This window comes from Pinus tabuliformis, chromosome 5_1 (assembly GCF_031772625.1).
Source record: "Pinus tabuliformis cultivar Carrire ecotype Pingquan chromosome 5_1, CPIR1, whole genome shotgun sequence".
In the NCBI taxonomy this organism is placed as follows: Eukaryota; Viridiplantae; Streptophyta; class Pinopsida; order Pinales; family Pinaceae; genus Pinus; species Pinus tabuliformis.
This window is the reverse complement of record NC_142305.1, coordinates 532340570-532366536: the sequence shown is the minus strand read 5'-3', so window position 1 is coordinate 532366536 and position 25967 is coordinate 532340570. Positions and strand designations below refer to the sequence as shown.

Below are 25967 nucleotides of genomic sequence, written 5' to 3'. Positions count from 1 at the left end.
CGTGCAGGTATTTGCACTGTTTCTGAGGCTGAAGAAAAGAGAAAAGTTTTGGAAGTATTGGAATATATGTCGTCACAGCCTTGGTTATACAGTCTCTGTTTCAAGCATACTGAACATGTTCGAAGGATTTGAGTTTCTGAGACCTGCGAACAAGTGGAAGCGGTGCTATCTCATAGTGATTTCCACAGGTGGAATTGCGGTGCCCTTGGAAATATCATCCTGGATCACTTTCTACCTCCGACATGACTCCAAAGGCTCAAGGACCTCCAACAATGCAACTTCTAATGGAGGAAGGAAAAGGTCTGGTGTCTAGAACTAGTTTGGAATGTTAAGTTAGCATCCTACCCAACAACGTTAGCAACTCTAGATGTTTTTGGACAAGTACATGGAAGCCTGGGCTAGCTCTTCTCTTCCATTTATGAGTTCAGGGCTGGTACTACTACTAGCCCTGCTATAGGTGAAATAGGATGGTAGTTCAGGTTTACTCTGTAAATATCAGCTACGGATTTTTGTTAAATTACTTTGATGAGAATGAGATACGTAGGTGCAAATTTCACATTTTCTATATAAAGTGGAAACCATTTCCTTTTGGTCGTGTTTATGTAATTGCCCGACTGGTTAGAGTGGAGCATGTTTAGTGGCAATCAACTACCTACATTCGTAAGTTGCTTTTATATTGAGTTGTATCCTTTCAAATGTTGCTTTCACCATACTCAAATTTTCAGTACCAATCTTCAACACTAATGAAAATGCAACTTCATTCGCTCAGGTCATATCACCCCACGAACGAGAATGACAGAGATTCTAGCTCGATTTTCAGGCATCTCACTAGCATATCCAGCATGGGTCGTCACTTCTTTGGTCATCAGCTTGACATTTTCTGTGTTTCTTGAAGAATCGTTTTTCTTTTCCCAAGCATTTGAACTACCAAAACTGAAGCCCTGTGATTCTTAGATCTTGAGGGTGTAAACCCGGAGTGGATAGATGGATTAATGTATCAACAAATTATTCATATGAAACTGTGACCCTACTCTCACTGAAGGAGGTGTTTTCAGGTGTTCTGTTTCTTAGATTTTATAACTCCCTGTCCTTGAAGAGACAAATTGGTCCCAAATCAATCTTTTGCTTCCTCGTTAGAGCAGGGTACAGTTCTTACATGGCATTCGAATTGCTCAACAAGCCTGAAAACACTAGTGCTATCGGCAATGCCTCTTTCCTAGGACTAAACAGTTCTTACATGGCATGTGAATTGCTCAAAAAACCTGTTGTTTTCGGAGGATCTGAATCTAGAGAAATGACCAAGTTTCAGTACCAATCTAGCTCGATTTTCAGGCATCCGAGGGTCTCATCCAAATCACTATCATATCCAGTACGAGAGACAACTCCTCCTTTTAGATCTATATATTAATACATGGCGGGTAAAATGATGATACAAAATGGATGGCATGGGTCATCACTTCTTTGGTCATCAGGTGATTCTTGGATCTTGGGAGTATAAACCGCAAATTATTCATCTGAAACTGTTGTCCTTGTTCTTTTGGACTCTTTCTGGTTGGCTAACTGGCAATGGCAATGCAATCAATGGCTGGCTAGCAAGGGAAGGTCACTTGAACTAAAGACCAAACTGAGGGAAGGTCACTTGAACTAAAGATCAAACTGAAGACTAGCGCATTTCAATTCTATATTTTACTAACTTAAGCCAAAGCACTTTAAGTCTGATTTTGTAGTGGCAAAACTAGACAACTTGTTGGATTCAGGGTTTCCCGACAATTTCAAAGTAAGTGAAGTCGAAAATGCCTTCAACCACAGTCACCTTTCATGAAATATCTATACCTTCCATAGTGGACAGACCAAGTTTTCTTGTACACCTTACAAAGAAAGAACTGAAAAGACTTCTCTATAATCATTCATAGGAGTAGAAAGTTAGTGATTACAGGAAGTTCAGAGAGCTAGCCTTCCAATCTATACCTTTGCTCATGTTGGTGGGTCAACGATGATATAAATCTGGCTTTCGCTGATTGCCTTTGTCGTTTATTATATAGCGAAAAGCTTTCGCTGATTGCCTTTGTCGTTTATTATATGGCTGAGTTGTTCGACACTTAGGGCTCTCCCAGCAAAAGGCAGGGACTAGCTATGATGCAGCCTCCCTTGTTTTAGTGATGCAATTCCACCATTGGGCCTGGCATTGAAATAAAGATGGATTGAGCTCACTTCCTAATCGATATTTATAAAGGCAACTCAAAAGCAGAATAGTCCCTAATACCCAATCTCCCCCAACTACCCATCTTAATTGCCCTTGATAAGTTTCAATCTACTTGAGTGTACATTAGCCATCTATGCTATCATTCTACCCATCTACATGTTTTTGAAAAAAAATATTCTCAATCAATGTCATGCCTTGTAAATAAAATATGTGAATATACATGCACTATGTATATACATAGTGTGTATATATATTTTAACCTATTACAACGACATGTTAGTCCAAGTTACTTCAACCAAAAACCTTATTATATCATATTTAGAAGTTATATAATATCACAAATTTTAGAGTATATTAAAAAATATTATACTATGTTGATTTGGATTGTTTCACTACATAATTTGTCATTTGTCTCGATGTTTTCAAAAATTAAAGGAATTAGCTTATAGGAGCAATTTTATTGGCGAGACTTTATTTAGAGAATTGGGGTCTGAAAATTTTCAGTTGAGGGCTTAAATGATGTTTTTTTTGGGTAAAATTTTCCCGCTTAAGCATTGGGATTTGTAATGTTGTTCTACACTCGAAGAAATTTCCAACGATGCAATAATCACATCAATCAGGTTCAAATGCAAAAGTTATGCCTCCCAGAATTTGACCTATTGTATTTGACCACAATAATTCAAGAGGATGCCACATCAATCCTCGTTACTCATGGAAAAGGGGCTAGCCACATGGGGACTATCAAGAAGACTCTAGAAGAGTTGAATTGTAACTCATCTTGAGGGTTGAATGACTCAAATTTATCCCTTGGCCCTAGTTGGCTATTGAGTTGTGTTATAATCAGGGCACTAGGAGGAAAATGACTTCCATTCTTTTGCTTGCATTTTGTTCTATAATAGAGCAAAGTAGTTAGTGTAGATAAAGGGAAAGCATAACAAAGAGGTTTTGTGTTCTGTAGGAGCCCATGGGCCAAAGGTCTCAGGGAATTTCATAAAGAGTGTTGTCTTCTTTATACATGCATGATATCCATTCTAGACAAAAGAGAGTAGAGTAGCCTCACCTTCCAACTACATTTTCTCATGGAAATGTTTCCCATAACATATCTTGGTGTTCATTGTGGTTTGTGAGGGATTATATTTCCTTATTCTTTATTTATTGCATATTATTTATGACATGCATAAACAACAAAACATTAATAACAAATCTGAAATCTAAAAGAAATTTACCCTTCATAGTATAAATTTCAATCTGTTTTCACAAATATTATTTGATGAACTATACAATAAATATCTACAACCATGTATAGATCACATATTGTTGATGAAACTTAAACTTAATAAAGATTACATCAATACCTCAGTTTACCAATTTAACAACTCGTAGTTGGCATACTTTGGTAAGAAACACATAACCAACCTATTAATCATAATAAAACCCCTTTAATTCCGTAGATTACCTTAACCACTTGATTCTCACTATCTCAATTTCCTTATAATGTCATGGTTGAGCTCTAATTACATGATACAAATATCTGTGTTTTTTTTGTACAATTACATTGTTTACATCGTTCACCTAGGAAGGACTTGAACCTAAAACCTTGGGACCAAAGTCCTGACTCATACTGCTATCAGCAGTCTATATTACATATAATTACATTGTTCACCTAGGAAGGACTTGAACCTAAAACCTTGGGGACCAAAGTCCTCACTAAGTCCCGTGCCCCTGGCCTCTGTTGAAGTTTCCGCGGGGTTACAGTCGAAGGTCTACAACGGTCTAGGTTTGGGGATTATACTAATGTTGTGGGTCATGGTGGTGTTTGAGATTCTTCTTCTAGCTACTATGAAAATTGGTTATGGGGTGTGGAAGATGAATTCTTATGTGGGATGGACAACAAGGATGAGGTGTATGGGATAAGATCGACAAAGGTTCAACGTTTTTTATCACGACAATTGTTGTTTCGTTCTCCCATGGCAAATGTGCGGGGAGGTAGGGTCACCTAGAAGCGAAAGGCTTCTGGGCTCGGGCTACCACCTGTACAGGCAACTCACCACACCCATCTTTTCACTGGGCACTGTGAGCTTGAAGCAATGGCACGGGCTACGAATGCTAGGGGCTGTGGCAGGAGAACTTAGGTGACTGCACAAGAGGAACAACCTAGCTCCTCAGGGGACAAAGCAAGGCGCCGCAAACCGATAGCCAACATCATAAACGATGCGGCCATTGCTTATTGTGAAGGGACCAACGAGGAAATTAGGCATTTAGTTATGGAGTGGGAAGCTGATCTGAACCACGAGACGGACTCGACGAATATTGAGATGGAGAACTAGCAGGCGATGGTGCCAGACCCCTGGCATACCCGCGGGCGAGTTACCCAGTTCAAACAGACTTTATATTTGTATTGGACCATAAAAGGTCTCCTAGGCAAGGCCCTGGAGCAGATTTCAATGAATATGGCGACAACGGTACAAGACTTCCCCAACTATAAGCAGGGTTTCCAGAAACTTCAGTTCCAACTACAAAAACAAGATGGACGCCTATGTCGAATTGAGGATCACCTTCCTTGCCTTCTTTCGCAAACAGTACCGTTGGGTTCCAATGTTAAGGACCCGACCCTAGTAGAATCTGCATTTGCCGAGGGAGAAAAGTAAGCTACTAGATGGTTTCAATTTTAATTAGTATATGTGTGAGTAACTTTTAATTTTTAGAATGACGTTTTATATGTTCATTGGCAAATAGTGTTTGGACAAGATAAAGATATACAAACCTATATAATTTGGGTAGAAAGACTTATTATTTTTTGCCACGAGATGACTTATCATGCCTTTAAGTGGCCAACAACTTGATTTCCTTTTAGACAAGTTGAGGCCACCTAACTATTTATATGTGGATGTAAATTGCTTATATTTTAATGAAAATAAAAAGCATCTCCGGACCTTACAAAATAAAAATAAAAATAAAAATGAAATGGCAGAATCGAATATCTTACTTTTTCAGCGCGGACGTGTTAACCACTCACGAAAAGTTGGATAAACATGGAATAAAGTAGCTTTTTTCAAACGCGGAATCCCACGGTTCAAGAAAAAACACGTACCTCGCTCGCTTGAATGAACGCGTTCTGTATTTAGGGATTCCATTTTACGGGTCCTATAACTATAGCCTCTCGCAAGCTCTCACTCCGGATCCGCTTCTTGTTGTCTCGACTGGCAGAGGCTGTTCTGCCTACTCTCAAACTGGGGACTACTTCATTGAAATATGAAGAAACTGGCAAGTCCAGGGCTGCTTTCTTATATTATGAATAAATTGTTGTGTTCAAACTGTACAGATGTGGATATCGAAGGGTTCGGTAACGGCCAATGCCACATGTATTGGAGAGGCATAGGCATAAAAAGCCTAAACCCTTTCCCTAAAACCTTGCGCTCAACCCTCATCCTAAGAAGATATGTAGGCGTAGAACCAAACCCTCACCAACTGCGTAAATCTAGATTGTTGTTAGAATGCTTCAGATCTAGCATTTTGAGGGGTTTTCTTATTCAATAACTTGTCTGTTCGCTCTTTACCAACCCTTCCGCTATCCACATTCGTGCTAATTTGTCCACACCAATTTCTTCCATGGTAATTTGTAGAGGCAATAAAAAATATGGATCAGGGCTCGCAAGGGTTTGCAAAATTCCTATCGGGAAAATACCCAGATCTGCAAATGGGCTCTGTTTATATGGCCAGAGTATCTCAGATAAGTCTGATTTGAAATTTGAAAAATATTTATTGGGCCTTTCCGAAAGCTATGGGAGTCGGGTGATCATTTTTCTTTACAGCCGAATCCACAAGCTTTCCAGGTATGATCTCACATTTATGATGGGACACAAGTATTTTCAATCTACGGTTTCTTAATCTTATGGCTACAATCTTTTCTCTGCAAATAAGGTTGAGATTCTTTGGATCTACTGTCTACGTTTTGTTGAAAGGCGTAGCTAATACCTGGAATATAAAGTTATGCATTCTTTGTCAGTTCTTACTTGTAACACGGATAAAGAACATAGCTAGTATAGGCTAAATGCGAAGAAGATTAGTAAGAAAATCCAAATTTGGCATACATAAGATTTCTTGACGGTTCATAGTTGATTGGCTCGCAAGAAATTATAACTACTTTCCCTGTGAAGTGATCACTTTCTTGGTGGATTTGTTGTATTCTTCAGTTGTTCATGCTTCGTTCCTTTCTATGTCTTAAAGCTTTTGGAGCCTATCTTTCTGCATTATATTGTTGCTATCTCAATAGCAACAGTGCTCCCTGGCTCCACCCACTTTTATATACACAAATCCAGGATGTGTTAAAAAACTTGTTTCAAACAGAATTAGAATGGGAAGGAAAAGAACAACCTTATACCTGATAACTGTAGGGATTGTACTGAAGAAAAAAAATTAGAAGGAAAATGAAAAAACAAATGACATGTAAAAATGATTTAGGATAGATTTATATTGCTCTAATATATGGTATCATGTAATTTATCATTAACATTATAATTTGATTAAAAAATAATAAAAAATATTATTTGAATTTTTTAGAATAATGTTAGTTATATATATATATATAATTTAATTTATATTAAATTTTTAATTTTGTATAAAATGTTGATATAAATATTATTAATATAAATTATTAATATTATATCGATATTAATATTATTGATATAAATTAATAATATTATATTAATATTAATATTATTAATATAAATATATGATAGGAGGTTAGAATGAAATTGAAAATTGAAAATATAATTTTTTTTTTAATGCTGAACTATCAAATATAAATATATATTTCTTTTTCTGCAACTAATTAGTAATTAGTTTTTTCCTCTATCTTGATGTTGCACAATAACTTATTAGAGTTTGATACGATTTAAAATTAGAGTTTGATACGATTTAAAATTTTATGTTGAGTTTAAACTTCCCCATATATATTCAATAACTACTATTTTAATAGTAATTATATATATATATATATATAAATTTATTTTAGATTTATAATTTTATAATTTCAATTTTATATAATATTATATCAAATTTAATATATTTTATGTTATATATAGATGATATGATATTATAATAAAAAGGGGTTGGGGAATTAAAACACTGGATGATTTCTCTACTGCACTGGCTCCTAAGTTAGGATGGCAACTGGTCACTACATGCAGCTTATGGACAAGGGTGGCATACTCGAAATGTGTATATCCCCACAATATGATGGACTGGATTAGACGACCTAACTGGAATAACTCTGGGATATCTATCATATGGAAAGCAGTAATAAATTCCTTGCCCCTCATCCGAGATGGGATCACTTGGAAAATACAATCTGGCTCAAGGGTGCGCATTGGACTAGATCCCTAGATCAGAAGTGGCAACTCACACAGGCTCCCACAGGAATTGATGCACCTACTCAATAATACATCTATCGTTAATATTAACCACATTGCAGATCCAAAGAACTACACCATTTTTCAACAGGCATGGAAGACTGCTCATGGTCTACATCTCCCACAGATTTGGCATCATCACTGGGGGGAAATACATTACTGCATTAACTGAATTGCATATTAGGATCACAGAGAGAGAATATGAGATCATATGGGCCCATGCAAAAAACGGCACATACTCTACAAAGGAAGGATACCTCTGTGTCACTGCCAACCATCGACCACCCACTGTGGAACACTGGTGAACACTGGTGGCAACATCTGTGGAAACTTAAGGCGCCCCCCAGAATGAGACTGTTTAAGTGGACGGTACTAAAAAACAAGGCCCTGACGGGGGACAACCTGAAAAAGAGAGCTCTTTATGGTCCCTCCTGGTGCTACATATGCAAGAACAACACAGAATCTATCGACCACCTCTTCCTTACCTGCTCGGTCACTGTGGACCTCTGGAACACCACCCTTCGAGCCATCAATATACACTGTCAATGGCAGGCCACCTCTGTCTTGGGTGCATGAATATCATGGTGGACATCCGCTGCGCCGAATAAGGCTAGGAACCTACCCCTCCTCCTCTATTGGGCGATATGGATAACACGAAACCGTTACATCTTCCATAATACCATTCCTCATTGGCTCTCCATCTCTGCTCGAATACTGGCCACCTATAACTCTATCCCTGACGATGGAACATTGTCCTCGAGGCCATCAACCGAGACCACCCCTGGGCGTATTTCGATGGATCTACACATGATGCATGTTGTGGGGGGGGGGGGGGGTGCTATCCTATACCTCTCAACCTCACACTGCTTTAAAATCCAAATGGGTCTGGGAAGGGGCACCAATAATTATTCTGAGTTGATCACTCTTAGACATCTCCTACACTTTGCCATGGAGAAACATTGCAGAAATATACAAATCTTTGGGGACTCCAAGAATGTTATCAACTGGATAAACAACACATCAATCTGTCATGCATATTCTCTAAGACCTATTTTGGAAGAGGCACACAGATTCATTGCACATTTTGATCATTTTGTTTGTCGCCATATCTATAGGGAATGCAACTAGATTGCCGATCAACTATCCAAGGAAGTTGCGAACCGGTCTCGTGGTACATGGATGATACAGGAGCAAAGGGACAGTGAACAATATCAATACTACCACCGTCCATATATGGATTACACAACATAACTGGCCCTGAGGGGCCTGATTTACATGTTTATAGTTTTTGTTTTATTTATCAGTACAAATGTATATTTCGATTATTTAGATGTATATATAAGACAGATAACAATATTCCCTACGAGGAGTTTTTTGACCTCTTTAAACAACACAGTAGACAAGTTTCTCCCTGCGTGGAGAATCAAAGATTCTTTTTGATACATTCTATTTTTGATAGGCAAACAACCTCACCATACAGCATATGCAATTGCATCTACAATATGTAATTTTCTTATATATCAATGAAAATTATGATTTTTCCGAGGGGAAAAAAAGATACTATAATAAAAACAAAAAAGATATATCATTTTATTTTTATACAACTATCTTAATAATCCATATTCTTTATTTTGATGTAGAATTTGATACTATTAAAAATGCCATATTGAATTTAAATTAATATTTTATGTTAACTATTTCAGTGAGAAACGTTTTGAAAAGCACAGCCAAAATTATATTTGAAGACATTTTCGGAAGAAATCACATTGGTAGAATGAGGCCGACGCGTTTTGAACCAACCAGTGTGGTTCATCATCAAGACAAGATGAACAATCAGATCATAGCTTCAAGTTAAATAAGGAGCCAGGACCATGTAATAGCTATAGGGGAAACAACTAAAAAACAACTATTTTTTAACGGCTATAGGAGAAACAACTAAAAAAATGGCTATTTTTGATTGGATAGGAAAAATGGGACAAATTATTATTATTTGTTAATAATTAATAATAAAATAATAAATCAAATATAGTATATAATTATAAACATATAATTATAAACAACCAACTTGACCCTTATAAGTCAATTTTTTTTAAAATAATAATTAAGTCAAATGAATTAAATGTAAAAAATAATAATATTGAGATAATCGAGTCAAATAATATTAAATAGATATATTATTTAGTTATAAATTAATTATCTTGGTATAAATGAAACATGTTTATGTCCTAAGCTTATTTACAATTATATGTTTATAATTATAAAAATAACCAATACGACCCTTATAAGTCAATTTTTTTTATTTTTTAATCAAATGAAACACTAATTAAGCTAAGTGAATAATATTAAATTATTTAAGTCAAATAGATATACTATTTATTTATAAATTAATTATCTTGCTAACACTAATTAAGCTAAGTGAATAATATTAAATTATTTAAGTCAAATATATATACTATTTATTTATAAATTAATTATCTTGCTATAGTTATCTAGGTATAAATGAAATTTGTATTAAAAAACAAATATATATATATAATTTTTTGAATAATTATGAATTAAATTTGAATGTATTCTAATTATTTTTTTTTCCTAGATTGTAGTTGTCTATTTTTTGTTTCCTAGATAGTAGATATAAATGTACTTTTATTAACTAATTAAAAATATAAAAATAAAAAGATAAATAAATGAATGAATTAATGATTATTATTCTTAATTAATTTTCATTTCCTTTGCTCTTGGAAAAAAAAAAGTGCAAACCTCAGGGGGAGAAACCAAAAAAAGAGACAAGAAAGGGAAAGAATTTCAATTTAGATTTTAACCTTCATTACGACTTGGGATATTAAAAAACAAATTAAGTCATTCTCTTTTTTAAAAACAATATCAATTTATAGTGCATAAGGACATCTCAATTGGTGACCCTTGTGTTGTATTATGAACTATTGTTTAAACCATGTGATTCAAGGCTCAAATCTTAGTAGGTAAACAAAAAAAATCAATTTATATTATATTAACAAAGTAATCAAAATTAAAAAAGAAAAGAAAAGAAAACTTTTTATACTAGAATGTTTCACATCAAACTAAGGTGTATTGGTTGCTGCATTTTGATAAACATCCTTATTCGCTAAATTTTATGTTTGCTCCCTACCAATGCTTCCGCTATCCACATCTATAGAGGCAATAAAAAAGATGGATCAAGATTTATTTTTAAATTTCCATGAAACTCTGCAACTACTTACACTGGAGATCTAACTCGCTCTTCCTTCAATAAAGATTGAAGACTAACTCTCTTTGATTGAACTGCTAACTGCCACCTCGTTCAATAGTCAAATTGATGAAGACTCCTCTTAATTGAAACTTCAAATCTATGCATGTTAACTTGATGATTATTCCACTAAACTGGAGATAACTCATTCTATCTGAAGTCTAACTCATGAGGACAATTTGAGGCCTTCATTGGCTAAGGCACAAGTCAGAAGACCTTATGTTAAAATTGGCAACCAGGGCAAAACTTCATGTGGGCCATCTTATTCATGGCTTATAATATTTTTATTAGATTCCTCTCGTCGAGAGGTGTAGGATTGATATAAAGATCATCCGATTCCGATAAGTATTTATGGAGATATGAATTTATTTTGATTATGGAATTATTATCACACTGACCTACAACTCATGTAGGATCAGAAGCCCAACAGTCGCATCTATTCAAACACCAACGTTGTGTATAAATATAAGAGGACTTTTCCTCATTTACACTCACTCTTCTCATCACATCTCTCTCTCTACTGCGCAGAAATGAGTCTCTTCTCTACTGCGCAGAAATGGGTCTATCTCTCACACATGTGAAGCCGGAAGCTGTTGAACCTGACGCTGCAACTGCAGATCCAAAGATTAACTTGCGTGGCCTAGAAGATCTCCTCTTTGGAACTGCGCTGTAGGTTCATTTGAACCTCCTCTAAACGCCGCAACTTTTGGTGGTGGAATGAAGTCAATTCGACGAACGGTTTGCAAGATATCGATTGCCCTAGTTTGAAGCCGGAAACTGCTGAAACTGAAGCTGCAACTGCAAAAGTAAAGATTGACCTGCGTGGCCTAGAAGATCTCCTCTTTGGAACTGCGTTGTAGGTTCATTTGAACCTCCTCTGAAAGCCACAATTTTTGGTGGTGGAATGAAGTCAATCCGACGGTCGGTTTGTGAGATATCGTCTGCCCTAGTTTGATAATGAAGCCGCTAATGCTTCCCGGATGCGGGTGAGTAGTCCGGATAGTGGTACGAAGGTGGCGTGGAGGGTGGGCGCGTGGCCACTCATAGCCGCCAGATGGATTCGCAGGAGGCAGGAGTTATGGTTTCACACAAACATATTAAATGCAGCATTAACGCTGCCCTCCCTTGATTTTGATTTATTTGCAATGGCGCTCGGCCTGGTCTTCATTCCTGTTTCCCCTCCGCGCTCCTTCAGGTTCAGCAAGGTGGCAGCTCCTCGCTCTCAAAACAGAACAGGGCACTGTCGGGCTCTGGCTCAAGGTGCTGACAGTTATCAGTGCGTTCAGGCTCCTATTCATCCGGTGTGCATCTTCCTCTGTAGCCACCTCGCCATTCCCTCTCCGGTTGTTTGTTCTGCTCACTTTAAAATGCCCAGAGAGCGCACCAGGATGGGTTGCAGACGAGGCAGCTCTCGAGGCCGTGTCTCCCGCCAGCCTTCCTCCACAACCTCGGACCCCTCGTCTGAGGCTTCGGAGTTCTGCTGTAATAGATATCCTGCAACCAGAAGTGGCAGGGGCAGGGGAAGAGGGCAAGTCATAACAGAAGTTTGCTCTCACCACTCACACTCGCACACAGCTCGCTTCCGCTTCCCCTGTACTCTAGGAAATTCATCCTTCATCGTGTCAGTCACCGTCGAGATGTGTGAGGATGCTGTGGGTTCGGGGGAGGTCAGTCCTGGGGCTCCTCTGGAACCTCGGATGGCAGACCAGAACGTTTCTCAGCGCAGAGATACAGGTGGCTCGGCAATTCTGAATTCGACTACACACGCCGGCCCGAGCGCACCAGCAGGAGGCGGTCCTTCAGGTATAGAGGGCCATCCCTCTGAGTTTGAAGACCCAGACCAATTTGGGTGCCGAATTGTTGAAGAACAGCCAACAACCTCGCATGAAGATTGAACAGGTCCGCGCCTTTTGGTTTTGGTCAGTTGCTGAAGGAAGACGCTCAATCCCCTCCGGATACATAGTTTTTCATGTTTTTAAGCTCCCAGAATCAGGTCTCTTTCAACTTTTACTTGTCGGTTTCCCCTGTGTGGGCGGCATTCTCTTGTATGTTGGTCTCTGTTTAGGGGCTTGCTGTTTACAGGTTAGTTTTTGGTCAATGTCTGGGTCAGATTTTGGTCACTGTCATGGTACTGAGTCTAATGTTTTCAGAAACTTCAAGTCCTGAAGTAAGTCACTATGCAGGTCCTCTAGTCAGTACATCAAGCGTCTTTTGTAAGAATGCCATCTCTTGGGCTAGAACTCTCGAGGCATCTGCCTCTCTGTAATCATATTTTTGTATCAATATAGGAGTAGACCAATTCAGAAAAAAATAAAAATGAAGCCGCTAATGCTGATGCTGCTGATCTAGGGTTTGCTACCGCTGGTATAACTCAGATTTATTGTACTATTTCTCTCTGCTGAATTATTGAAGATAAAAGAAGATTTGATCAAAGGGTTTCCCCACACATTGTGGGGTTTGTCCCTGGCTAGCCACCACATCTTGTGTCTCTTGTCTTGGCTTGTTTTCTGTCGATCGTTTAATGTTCTATCTGCACTTTACTTTATGTACACGTGATTGCTAATCTATGAAATATAATAAGAAAAAGAAGTAAATTGTTATAAGCATAGAACATACCATAACTTAACATGGTATCAGAGCTGAGGTGAAGACAAAGCCCGAGCAAGAGCAAGAGCAATCATCGAAGAGAAAATTGGCAAGGCTATTCTAAAAGAACTATGGGGTCCTCAACACTCTTTCCTGTCGAAGACAAGCTCCGTGAGAAAGTTGACTATCACGGAGGAAAGATGTCTATCAATCTGACCCTTGAGAATCAATGAGTGTTGGATCATCTGAGAGGCAATATTGTTGAGCCTCCATCAAATGCATCCGCTGCTGCCTGGAACAAATGGAAAAATGGAGAAGTCAAGACAAAGAAGATCATCCAGGACTTTATCGACAAGCACTTGGTGGCCTACATCTCTAAACTGGACACCTCCAAGGAAGTCTACGATAGACTGGTGAGTTTATTTAAAGTAAATGATGCAAATCAAGTTTTGTTTCTTAGAAATAAGCTGAAGGAAATTAAGAAGGGTAAAGATGAGAGTATGCAAGCATACTTCTTAAGGATCACCGAAATCAGGAACGATCTCCTATCTATTGGGGAGGCTATCACTGATAGGGGAATGGCACTCATGACTCTTGGAGGATTACCATCCGAATGGTACGTGTTCAGGACTACTCTTCTGAACAATAATGTAATTCCTGGTTTCAAGGAATTAATGGCTAGATGCATTCAAGAAGAAACAAGGGAAGAAGTGCAAGAAATGCCCATGCCTAAAGGTCCTCCTTTTGCCTTTTCTTCTCATGCTAAGAAAAGAAATAATTTCGGGACTAAATCAAAAGGAAAGGCTAGACCTAAGGGTGGAGAAAAAGGACGATGTTACATCTGCGAAAAGCAGGTCACTATACAAGGGAGTGCCCTGATAGAAAGGACTCACACCGGGACAATGATCAAAATCCGTCTGATGGCAAGTCAAAGGAATGACAAATTCAACAGCAAAGGTAAGAGGAAGAGCTGGGGATCGAGGAAGAGGACAACCATTGAAGAAGGCTAGAAAGTCCAGGATGTATTAAATGCACCTGACCTCAAAAAGAACCTAGTGTCCATCTCGGCAATGGAAGACAAAGGCTACAAGGTAACCTTCAGCAATGGCAAGGTATGTATATGGAAAAATAATGTTAAAGATGCCTTTACTCTTGGGTTTAGTGTTATATCAGGTTGATGGAAGTCCGCTAGGTGTCATGTCTTGTGACACAACTCTTCAGTTCGAACTTTGGCATCAGAGGTTTTCCCACCTTCATTACAAAGCTCTACCCAATGTAAGATAGATGGTAACAGGGATGCCCGAATTCCAAGTAGAGAAAGAAGGTGTATGTCCGGGATGTGCCGAAGGAAAGCTGAAAAGGGGATCGTTCCCCTCAAGCCAAAGCAAGACCTCCGATATATTACAGTTGGTTCACTCAGGCATATCTGAGGCTGGCATTAAGAGGGAGACTACTACACCACATACTCCTGAGCAGAATGGTGTGGCGGGAAGGAAGAACCGCATGATTGTGGAAGCTGTCCGGGCCATGCTACATGATCAAAGACTTCCGAAGTTTCTATGGGCTGAAACTACAAACACTGCCGTATATGTACAAAATCGATGCCCTCATCAAGCATTGGGTTCCAAGACTCCTGAAGAAAAGTTCACTGGTAAGAAACCTGATGTTTCTCATTTTAGAATTTTTGGAAGCCCTGTATATTTTCATGTGCCGAAAGAGAAAAGAAATAAATTGGGTGCATCTAGAAAGAAGAGAATTTTTGTGGGCTATGGTGAAAATAATAAAGGCTATAGAATCTATGTAGCCGGTCAAAGGGAAGTCGTAATTAGTCATGATGTCACCTTTGACGAAGATATGGCTCTTAGCAAGGTGAACAATCTTCCGACTTTGAGGAGCTCTCAAGAAGTCGACACCAGGGAACCGAAAGAAAAGGATGATGAATCAATGCCTGATGTAGAAGAACCCATGGATCCGATTGATCCTCCTCCACATGAGCCTTCCTCTTCTAGGAAGAGGCCTTCATGGCTTAGGGGGCTTCTTGATGATGCTGAAGGACATGCTGCACCCCGAGAAACCTTTTGTGAAAGTAAGAAACCTAATAGGTATCAAGGGATACCTGACCATCATGAGCACGATCATACAAAATAAGCCTTCATCATTCTCAGACACCATCAAGCATCAAATATGGAAGGATGCTATGACTAAAGAATATGAGTCTATCATGAAGAATGATGTCTAGGAAGTAGTTCCCAGACCTTAGGACAAGACAGTTGTTACTTCCAAATGGCTTTACATGATAAAGCATGCAGCAGATGGAAGTACGGAAAGGTATAAGGATCGTTTTGTTGCTCATGGTTTCTCCCAGAAGGAAGGTATAGACTATGATGTGATATTTGCACCTGTTGCCAGATATATGACCATCTGTTCGATCATAGCCCTTGTCGCTTCACAAGGATGGAACCTACATCAGATGGATGTCAAGACTGCGTTCTTACACGGCTCGATCAAAGAAGACGTCTACGTGGAGCAACCCGAAGATTTGAGATTTATGATTGAAAATCTCATGTATGCAGGTTGAAGAAGGCTCTCTATGGGCTGAAGCAAGCACCCCAAGCATGGTATGAGAGGATCGATAGCTACTTGAGGAAGCTGGGATTCTCTAGGAGTGAAGCCGATCCTAACCTTTACTTTAAGGTTGAAGATGACAAGCCTCTCATACTGGTGATGTATGTGGATGACCTCTTTCTAACAGGTGCAAACCCTCTCATTCACAAATGTAAGAGGGAGTTGGCTTCTGAATTTGAAATGAAGGACCAAGACTTGAAGTGTGGTAGAAGCCAAGGGAAAATTTCCTATCTCAAGGAAAATATGTGGTAAAGATATTGGAAAGATTTGGTATGATGGACTACAAGCCTGTGACTACCTCGAGGATCTTAACTTTTAGAAGTTATATGGTAGTGATGTCGGACTAGATTTGGGAAATGCCTCTGAGTTTCAAAAACTCATTCGCGTTGATGTTCTTGGTGAACCTCCATCTGAACATATGTTTTGCAGTTAGCACTGTGAGCTCATATTTGGTTGAGCCTCACTGCATTGATGCCAAGAATCTTCTAAGATATCTTCATGGCACAATTACTAATGGATTGAGATACACTACCGAAAATATGAAACTACATGATTATTCGAATGCTGATTAGGCAGGTAGTGTGGAGGATCACTGGAGCACTTTTTAGTGTTGTTTCTCTTTGGATTCTGCTTCGATATAATTGATGAGCAAGAAGCAGAAGTCAGTGGCCATAAGCACCACCGAGACCGGATACATATCTACGAGTATGATCTCGTATGAAGCTGCCTAGTTGGGGAAGCTCTTCAGTGAGTTGTTTGAACACATACCATTTTGATTCTCTGTAACAACCAAAGGGGGATTCGATTATTGAGGAATCCTGTATTCTTCGATTGCTTCAGCAGATAGACATCATCTGGGATATGGTAAGTCGATGAGCAAGGAGGCTCCATCACATTAAGATGATGTACAGGTCGATACACCTTGTCAAAGCCCCGAGGAAAGATCTAATCTGTGATTTTCCCAAACGACTTGGAGTCGTGAAGAAACCGTTGTACAAGGATCCTGCATGTTGCATACATTGAGCTCTGAGGGCTTGCGGTTCTTACTGGAGCAACATATGACCATAAGGTGATACACCCTCCCTTGGTGGTGCGCACTGGAACAAGATGACTCGCTCTCTTGTGGGACAAGATGATTCGCTCTCTTGTGGAACAGGATGATTCGCTCTTCTGTGTAGCAGGATTGATGTGTTCTCCTGTGAGCCCTGGATTGATGCGTTCTCCATGGCGATTGTAGCAGGATTGATGTGTTCTCCTGTGAGGCATGGATTGATGTTTTCTCCATGGCGGCCTGGATTGATGTGTTCTCCTGTGAGGACAGGATTGATCAGTTCTCTTGTCGAGGCATCCTACCCATGCAATCTGGGACTCATGGGAAGTACTTCTCATCTGATCAATGAGCAGGGAAATGAAGTTAGGGACCATAGTAGTACCGATGGATGCGTCGTTGTATCTACCGTACTCCCTACGCTAGGATGACCTCCATTGATTTGGGATCAATGATACTGGTTTGGGACCAGTGGTAGGAGTTGTGCCATACTATGACGCTGACTTCGGGTTGGTTGAGACTGGTTTGGGACCAGTGGTACATACTCCGAGACTGACTTCGTGTCAGTGCAGTACTGGCCTGGGACTAGTGAGAGGTAGATACTATGACGCTGACTTCGGGTCGGTTGAGACTGGTCTGGGACCAGTGGTACACTCTCTGAGACTGCGATACTGGTCTGGGACCAGTGGTAAGAGTGGTACTTACTATGAAGCTGACTTCGGGTCAGTTGAAACTGGTCTGGGACCAGTGGTACGCACTTTGAGATTGACTTTGAGTCAGTGGAAGATGATACTGGTCTAGGACCAGTGGAGTTGTACTCACTATGACGCTGACTTTGGGTTGGTTGAGACTGGTCTGGGACCAATGGTACATACTTTGAGATTGACTTTGAGTCAGTATGATACATCCTCGATCATTTCTTCTTCTTCATAATTCGGACAAAAGCGGAGTAGAACAGAACAATGCAAGAGCAGAGCAGAACAGAGTAAAACAGTACAGCGCAGAACAAGACAAAGCAGAACAGGCAGAAAAGAGCAGAGTAGGGCAAGGGTCAGGATGTACAGGGCAGTGCATTTGATGGATGAATAGTAACGACCGATAGACAGATTGCAGATGAAGTTCTCCCTGGTTGAGAGGGAGTGTTAAAATTGGCAACCAGGGCAAAACTTCATGTGGGTCATCTTATTCATGGCTGATAACATTTTTATTAGATTCCTCTCGTCGAGAGGTGTAGGATTGATATAAAGATCATTCGATTCCGATAAGTATTCATGGAGATATGAATTTATTTTGATTATGGAATTATTATCAAGCCGACCTACAACTCATGTAGGCTCAGAAGCCCAACAGTCGCATCTATTCAAACACCAACGTTGTGTATAAATATAAGAGGACTTTTCCTCATTTACACTCTTCTCATCACATCTCTCTCTCTCTCTACTGCGCAGAAATGAGTCTCTTCTCAACTGCGCAGAAATGGGTCTCTCTCTCACACATGTGAAGCCGGATGCTGTTGAACCTGAAGCTGCCACTGCAGATCCAAAGATTAACCGGCGTGGCCTAGAAGATCTCCTCTTTGGAACTGCGCTGTAGGTTCATCTGAACCTCCTCTGAAAGCCGCAACTTTTGGTGGTGGAATGAAGTCAATCCGACGAATGGTTTGCAAGATATTGACTGCTCTAGTTTGAAGCCGAAAACTGCTGAACTAAAACTACAACTGCAGAAGTAAAGATTGACCTGCGTGGCCTAAAAGATCTCCTCTTTGGAACCGCGCTGTAGGTTCATTTGAACCTCCTCTGAAAGCCGCAACTTTTGGTGGTGGAATGAAGTCAATCCGACGGTCGGTTTGTGAGATATCGTCTGCCCTAGTTTGATAATGAAGCCGCTAATGCTGATGCTGTTGATCTAGGGTTTGCTATTGCTGATATAAATCAGATTTATTGTACTATTTCTCTCTGCTGAATTATTGAAGATAAAAGAAGATTTGATTAAAGGGTTTCCCCACACATTGTGGGGTTTGTCCCTGGCTAGCCGCCACATCTTGTGTCTCTTGTCTTGGCTTGTTTTTTGTCGATCGTTTAATGTTCTATCTGCACTTTACTTTATGTACATGTGATTACTAATCTGTGGAATATAATAAGAAAAAGAAGTAAACTGTTATAAGCATAGAACATACCATAACTTAACACCTTATTCGCTACATTTTCAACACTCCCTCTTAGTGAGGAAGATACTTCTGAAAGAACCTTGTCCACCTGGATTTGTCTTCAACACTACCACGTTCTCCGTTGTCGCAGTTGCTCCCTCTGAACTAGAAGACTTCCCTGCCTTCTCTCGCGGAATCTGATCTGAAGAGTTGTTCCTTCCGACCATGCTCTACGAGGCTATCACCTCAGTCATAAGTGCCATGTACCCCGTGTATTTTTGTGGCTGCTTACTCTAGCTGAAGGTGGTACTGGGAGGTTCAACTCTCTTATGATCTTCCCTAAACAACTCTTTTTCCCACTTGGTTCGAACTCTCCCTATATTGGGAGTCACTGACTGAGCGACTGCCTCCACTCGCCCTGGGCTCTGCTCCTCATCATCATGCTAGTCGGCCCATCTGCCAACTAGCCGAGACTCAAACTAAGATAGTGGTTGAGCCTCCATCTTGAGTAGCTTCTTCTCAGGTACTCTAACCTGCTCTTTCTCTAAAGACTCCCTCAAAGCTCTGCTCTCCTCAACCATCACTTATCTATTATGCGCACTCCCTACCTTGTTGCTCAAGGTTGGCGTGTCTCTACTTGGAACTTGTAAAGATTCTTCATCCTCACACCTATCTGCTTTTTACATCCAGAAGCTAAGTGTTGGAGGTAAGCCTTACCTTTATTAAAGATGACATCATAACCCTTATCGTTAAGGTTAGCTACTGAAACAAGATTCTACTTCAAGCTTGGAACATAGAGGATATCTTTGAGATGGAGAGTATTACCTGACTCACTTCGAAAATTAATAGTACCAACTCTTCTAGCTGCATACATGCCATCATCTCCTAACTCAATCTGAAATTGCATGTCCTTCTCCTTCAGGTAGCTGAAATACTTCTTGTTTCCAGTCATGTGGAAGGATGCTCCCGAATCAATATACCATACACTGCTATCCACTGAGCTTGCCATGCAAGTTATCAATGAGAAACCTTTCTTGAACTAGGTAAAAGACAAATCTACCTCTCCTGATGTAGCGACATGATCCTTACTAGACTCCTTCATTCAATTAGGACACTCAGTGGCATAGTGCCCAAACTCGTGGCAATGGAAGCACTTGATCTTACTCAAATTCTTCTTCTTCTTCTTCTTCTCGTCTTTCTGACTAGACTCGACCTCTCCTTGGCCCTTATTGCTCTTGGCTTTGCTACCTTTGCTTGCGAGGGCAAAGTTCTCTTTGTTCTCTGCTGGAACTTCTCTACCAGCTCTCGTTCCTCTCTGAATTTCTTCTTGAACGCAGTCGTTACAAAACCTTTCACAACTAGGAATATTCTCTCTGTCGCTTACTGCATCCTAGAAACTATACCAATACTTATGGAGTCTTAGGAGCGCAAGACTCACAAGGCCTTTTTTTGCTACCATCTCACCCACACCACTTAGTTCATCTCGAACATGAGTGAACTTTGAAAGATATGTGATGATGGGCTCTCCTTTGCTCATCCAAATACCTCTTAAATTCTCCTTGAGAGCAAGCTTCCTAGCATCACTGGAACCCTTATACAAATCTAAGATGGCTTTTAACATCTCATATGCTATCTTCTTCTCATGGAGATGAGGGATAATATGGTCTCCGATCCCCTCAAGAATGATTCTCCTCACCTTGGTATCATTCTTGTTATGCTGAGCCAATTGTTTTGGATTTGTATGTGGCACTATTTGCTGCTTCACAAACTCTAGCACCCCACTATCTTCCAACACCACTGAGATCTGCTCCTTCCATGCGCAAAAATTTGAGGCTCCCTCTAAACTGTGATCTGACCTTAGTCCTTGGAACGTCGTATTGTTATCCAAAGAATTTCCCTGCTCTTCAAACTCTAGCGCAAGCCTTCTGTTTGATTTGCGTTGTCCACTAATTGGTCAATCTGGTGCTGGTCTTTATACTAATCTCTGTTCCGCTACCATGTTAAATTTCCATGAAACTCTGCAACTACTTAGATGAATAATTGAAAATTAAAATCTAGTTTACTTTCACCAAGATACAAAGTCTCTTAGCAATTCATAAGCAATAGAATATAAACACAAAGATAAAAACACATCACACAAATATTGACACATTTGTCTTCTCAGGAAACCCAACAGGGAAAACCTGTTTGCTTGATGTGGCTATATTATTGATTATTCTTGAGCACTTGGATCTATTACAAAGTAGCTTGTCTCTTTGAGAAAGCATTCTGCTTTTGTCTCAAATATCAGCTAACACAATTGATCTTGGTTGGCCTTGATCCTGCTTGATCTCGACCCTCTAGCACAAAATTCTTCCTCTGTTGCCTCCTTGACTTGCTTTGCAAAACCTACCCTCTTTTGCGCACTAGAAGCCTCCTCAATCCTTCCGCAAATTCCCTATTTCCTAGTGCAATGGAGGCTCCTAAATCGCAGCACAATTCCTTGTATTTTATAGGGAAAATCCCTATACCCTGTGCACTTCTTGCTTCCTATTTCTTAGGATCCAACTCCTCTTCTCTGTGCACAACTAACTCCTAAATCCTAGTGCATTTGTGCCTCCTATTTCTTAGGACACAATTCTTTTGCTTTACAATCAAGGCTCTCTCATAGACTCGTGAGCTCTGTGTTGTCACAAACCTTTGTGCGCAAATTAATTTTAATTTACTTATGCCTTCATCTTCGCTTTACAGGTGAACTTTGATCCATGCAAGGAGGCCCAGCATAATTTAGAACTTGAGCTCTGATAGCGAGTTAACTGAAAGTGTTACTCGCTTTTCTTTCCAATTATCATTGGAGTTAACTCGTTCTCTCTCCAATCAACACTGGAGATTTAGCTCGCTCTTCCTTGAATCAAGATTGAAGACTAACTCGCTCTAATTGAATTGCTAACTGCCACCTCTAGTAAAACTGATGAAAACTCCTCTTAATTAAAGCTTCAACTCTACCCATGTTAATTTGATGACTATTTCAGTAAACTGTAAATAACTCATCCTAACTGAAGTCTAACTCATGAACACAATTCGAAAACACCTTGCTTTCTACATTTTCAACAAATCTCCAGTGAGTAAAAAATTTATCAATTTATATTATATTAACAGAATAGTCAGAAAACAAAAACAAAAAACACACTTATCTCCAGTAAGTAAAAAATTTATCAATTTATATTATATTAATAGAATAGTTAGAATTTAAAAAAACAAAAAAAAACAAAAAACAAAAAAAACAAAAAAACAAAACACTTGTGAGACTAGGATGTTTCAAATCAAACTGAGGTGTACTGGTTGCTGCATTTTGATAAACATCCTTATTCAATAAATTTAATTTTCTGTTTGCTTTCTATCAATGCTTCCGCTATCCACATTTGTAGAAGCAATAAAATAAATTCCTATCCTGTGAAATACCTAGATTTGCGAATGGGCTCTAAGTATTTCAGATAAGTCTGATTGGAAATTTGGAAAATGTTTTTGAGGCTTTCCGAAACCTATGGGAGTCGAGTGAGCATGTTTCTCTAAACCGAATTCACAAGCTTTCTCTGCATGATCTCACATTTATGATCGATCAAAAGTATTTTCAATCTTTTGGTTTCGTGGGCGCAATCTTTTCTCTGCAAATAAGGTTGAGATTGTTTGGATTTGCTATATACTTCTGGTTAAAAAAATAATATGTTGAATAATATATTAATAAATAAGTAAAATTTGGCAGTTGGTTATTGAGTTTGGTTGAGAAATTTTCTTAATAATATTTTCATTATTTGAAATTCGTTAAATTTCATGAACACTATTTATTTGACATGGGTCATGTATCTATTTAAAATCTTTTAAATCTCATAAACATTATTTATTTGACATTAGATTTTAAATCTCATGAACACTATTTATTTGACATGTATCTAGGTAGTGTAATTAAAGCAATCTGCACACACTATTTCTGCTCCTCCATTTTTCTTGTTTGTATGGAAGTTCATATGGGCCTAACTCCCCCCAGGGAGAGCCCTGGAAGAGGTAAGATATCTGGGATTTGATTCTCTGCATATATATAACTGTAAATGTGTGTCTCTGCGTGTTTTTTTTGCGATCTGTCCATCTGTTCACAGTGTAGATCAGAATTGTTAGAAATAGTGTAGCCGGAATACAGAATCGAGTACTGTAAATGTGTGCCTCTGTGTGTTTGTTTTTGGATCTGTCAATCTGTTCACAGTGTAGATCAGAATTGTTAGAAATAGTGTAGCCGGAATACAGGTAAAACAACTCTGGTTCGGTAAAACAACTCTGCCGAGTGGTGGAGAGACCTGCACGTGCGGATCTGCGTGGATCATTTAGAGATCTACACAGACAAGGTGCCAGATATATTTCACGGAAGCCGTTCACCTGTTGTCTTTTCCGTGGACACCTGAGTTTCATGAAAACGTGATTTTTTGTCTGCTAATTGTGTTGCGGGGAGCGTTGCTTTTTTCTCATTACTTGACATCAAATACAAAAGTTTGATACTTTGGCGGCGTTGTGAGTTTATAATAATTCACGGCATCAATATTTTCTGAATCATCCAACTATTATAACAATTATCAGACTATTATGTTTTTTTGAATGAGTATAGTCACTATTTGCTGTGTGTAACTTCTTCACAATAAGGGAAAAATAATGCTGGTCACTTCGACCGCTCGTCACAGATTGATATTATGTCAACTCACAAGTTGAAGTATCCAAACGCTAAACTCGCTGAAAGTAGAGCTGCTAAGACTCCCCAGGCCCCTGAAAGTGGGGCTGCTACGACTATTGCCCAGGCCACTGAGTTGGCTGTGAGTTTTGCCGCCACCTGCATCCACTCGTCAATGATGTGTGTGATGGGGTGAGTACGTCTTAAATAAGGCCATCGGTTAGGAAGAGAGTCTAAAAGCACATTTAGATGCTTACAAAATGGTCTCAAGTCAATTGACGGTTATATTTGTGTACGAGAGGTTATTATTAGGTGAATATAATATTGTAATTTGGATGTTAGTGATTATTATTAATGTATTAAAAAAAATAAAGAAAAAGGAGAGGAGGTTGTTGGTAGGGATTTGCTTTTATTTTTATAGTGTAGTTTATTAAGTTACAGTGGGTAAGTGATGATCAATTAATGAACAATGAAATATAATTATATTAGTGGTTTTTGATATTTTTTGGTGTGGAGAGAATGCATCATTAATTTGATTGTGTGAATCTGTTATTAGTTTTGTTATGAGATTTATGTGTGTAGAAAGGTCAGTTACATAATTCACTGTTGGATATAATCTAGTATCGAGATTTTTCTTTGGGAGATCGTCAATTATACTACATCAAAGATGGTTAGAGGCGATTATGTCTTAAATCAGTTGAATGAGAAGCTCGAATATTGTGGTGGTGAAGTCAATTATACTACATCAAAGATGGTTAGAGGTGATTATGTCTTAAATGAGTTGAATGAGAAGTTCAAATATTGTGGTGGTGAAAAGAGCGTTGTCCGTGAGACTTCAAAGTGGGGATAAGTGCCAAAGAAGACCAGTGATAGAGACATATCATGTGAATTGTAATTTGACATTTTTGTATTAATTTTTGTAATGATGTAAATGTAAGCATTAAATGGGGCACTTGGAATAATGCTTACATTTGTAAATAGGTAAGATTGGACTATTAGTTGTTGACTTTTGTTGAGAGATTTTTTCAACAATATTCTCTTTGTTTGGAATTTGTTGGATCTCATGAACACTATTTATGTGGCAGGTATTTGGGTGTTGTGATTGAATAATACAAATTGTTTTTGAGCAATCTGTGCACTATGTCTGTTCCTCCATTTTTCTTATGTAACTAATTATTGGAATAAAAAGTTATATATTATATGTTAATTCTTACTTTTAAGGTGGGTAGAGAACATAATTAATATATGTCAATGGTTAAGAAAATGAATAAGAAAATCTGAATTAGCTGCACAGAATACTTTATTGCGGGTTAGATACTATAATCAGTGCAATCACTAATTGATATACAATAATTGAGATTATTTTCCTCATTTTACAAGTCTGTATTTACATGATGTTATTTGTTATTTTTTGATAATTTGCATAGTAATTTCATTATTTTATTAGGTAAATGTAAAAAAATAGATATAAATTCAAAAATGTAAAAATAATTAATATTTGAAATTCTATTAGTTGATACACAATAGACAAGAAAAATATAAAAACATCTTTCATTTGTAACCATAAAATAAAAAATTAGATTAAAAGAAAATTAATCTGCCAAAATTCAATAGAAAACACCTATTTATATAACTATGTTTTCCTTTTAAATGACCATAATAATGTTTTTCAATCCTTTCCATATTTTAAGCTTATAAAGTGTAATTTTCGACATGATGTTTTTGCTCTCTCATCAGCAACAGCGCCATTAGCTTTACCAACTTCCATATATACAAACAGAGCCATGTTAGGCCGTTTTTATTGAAATTTAGTTTCATTGAAGCATGGTATATATTTGATTTTAAGTAATATATATTCATATATATATAGGCAGGTCTAGTTTAATTTATAGAGGAAATAGATTTTTTTTATATTAATCTATAATATTAATAATGAATTGAGTCTATATATATATTTAGTTTAATTTATAGAAGAAATAGAATTTTCACTGGA

The 25967-nt window shown here is 38.5% G+C and overlaps 1 protein-coding gene across 3 annotated transcripts in view; it reads left to right on the top strand.

Moving 5' to 3' along the window:
• The window catches only part of LOC149165890 (uncharacterized), a 125581-nt gene that overhangs the window by 32424 nt on the left and 67190 nt on the right, over nt 1-25967 (top strand). The window contains exons 1-2 of one of the 3 annotated variants that reach the window (XR_016260794.1): nt 5333-6036; nt 24596-25098. The exons of 1 other annotated variant lie outside the window; for it this stretch is intronic. The gene's annotated coding sequence lies outside the window, so the exon portion shown is untranslated. Of the gene's footprint in view, nt 1-5332; nt 6037-24595; nt 25099-25967 lie in introns of those variants that run through there. One more of the 3 variants, XR_016260793.1, reaches the window with a different exon arrangement.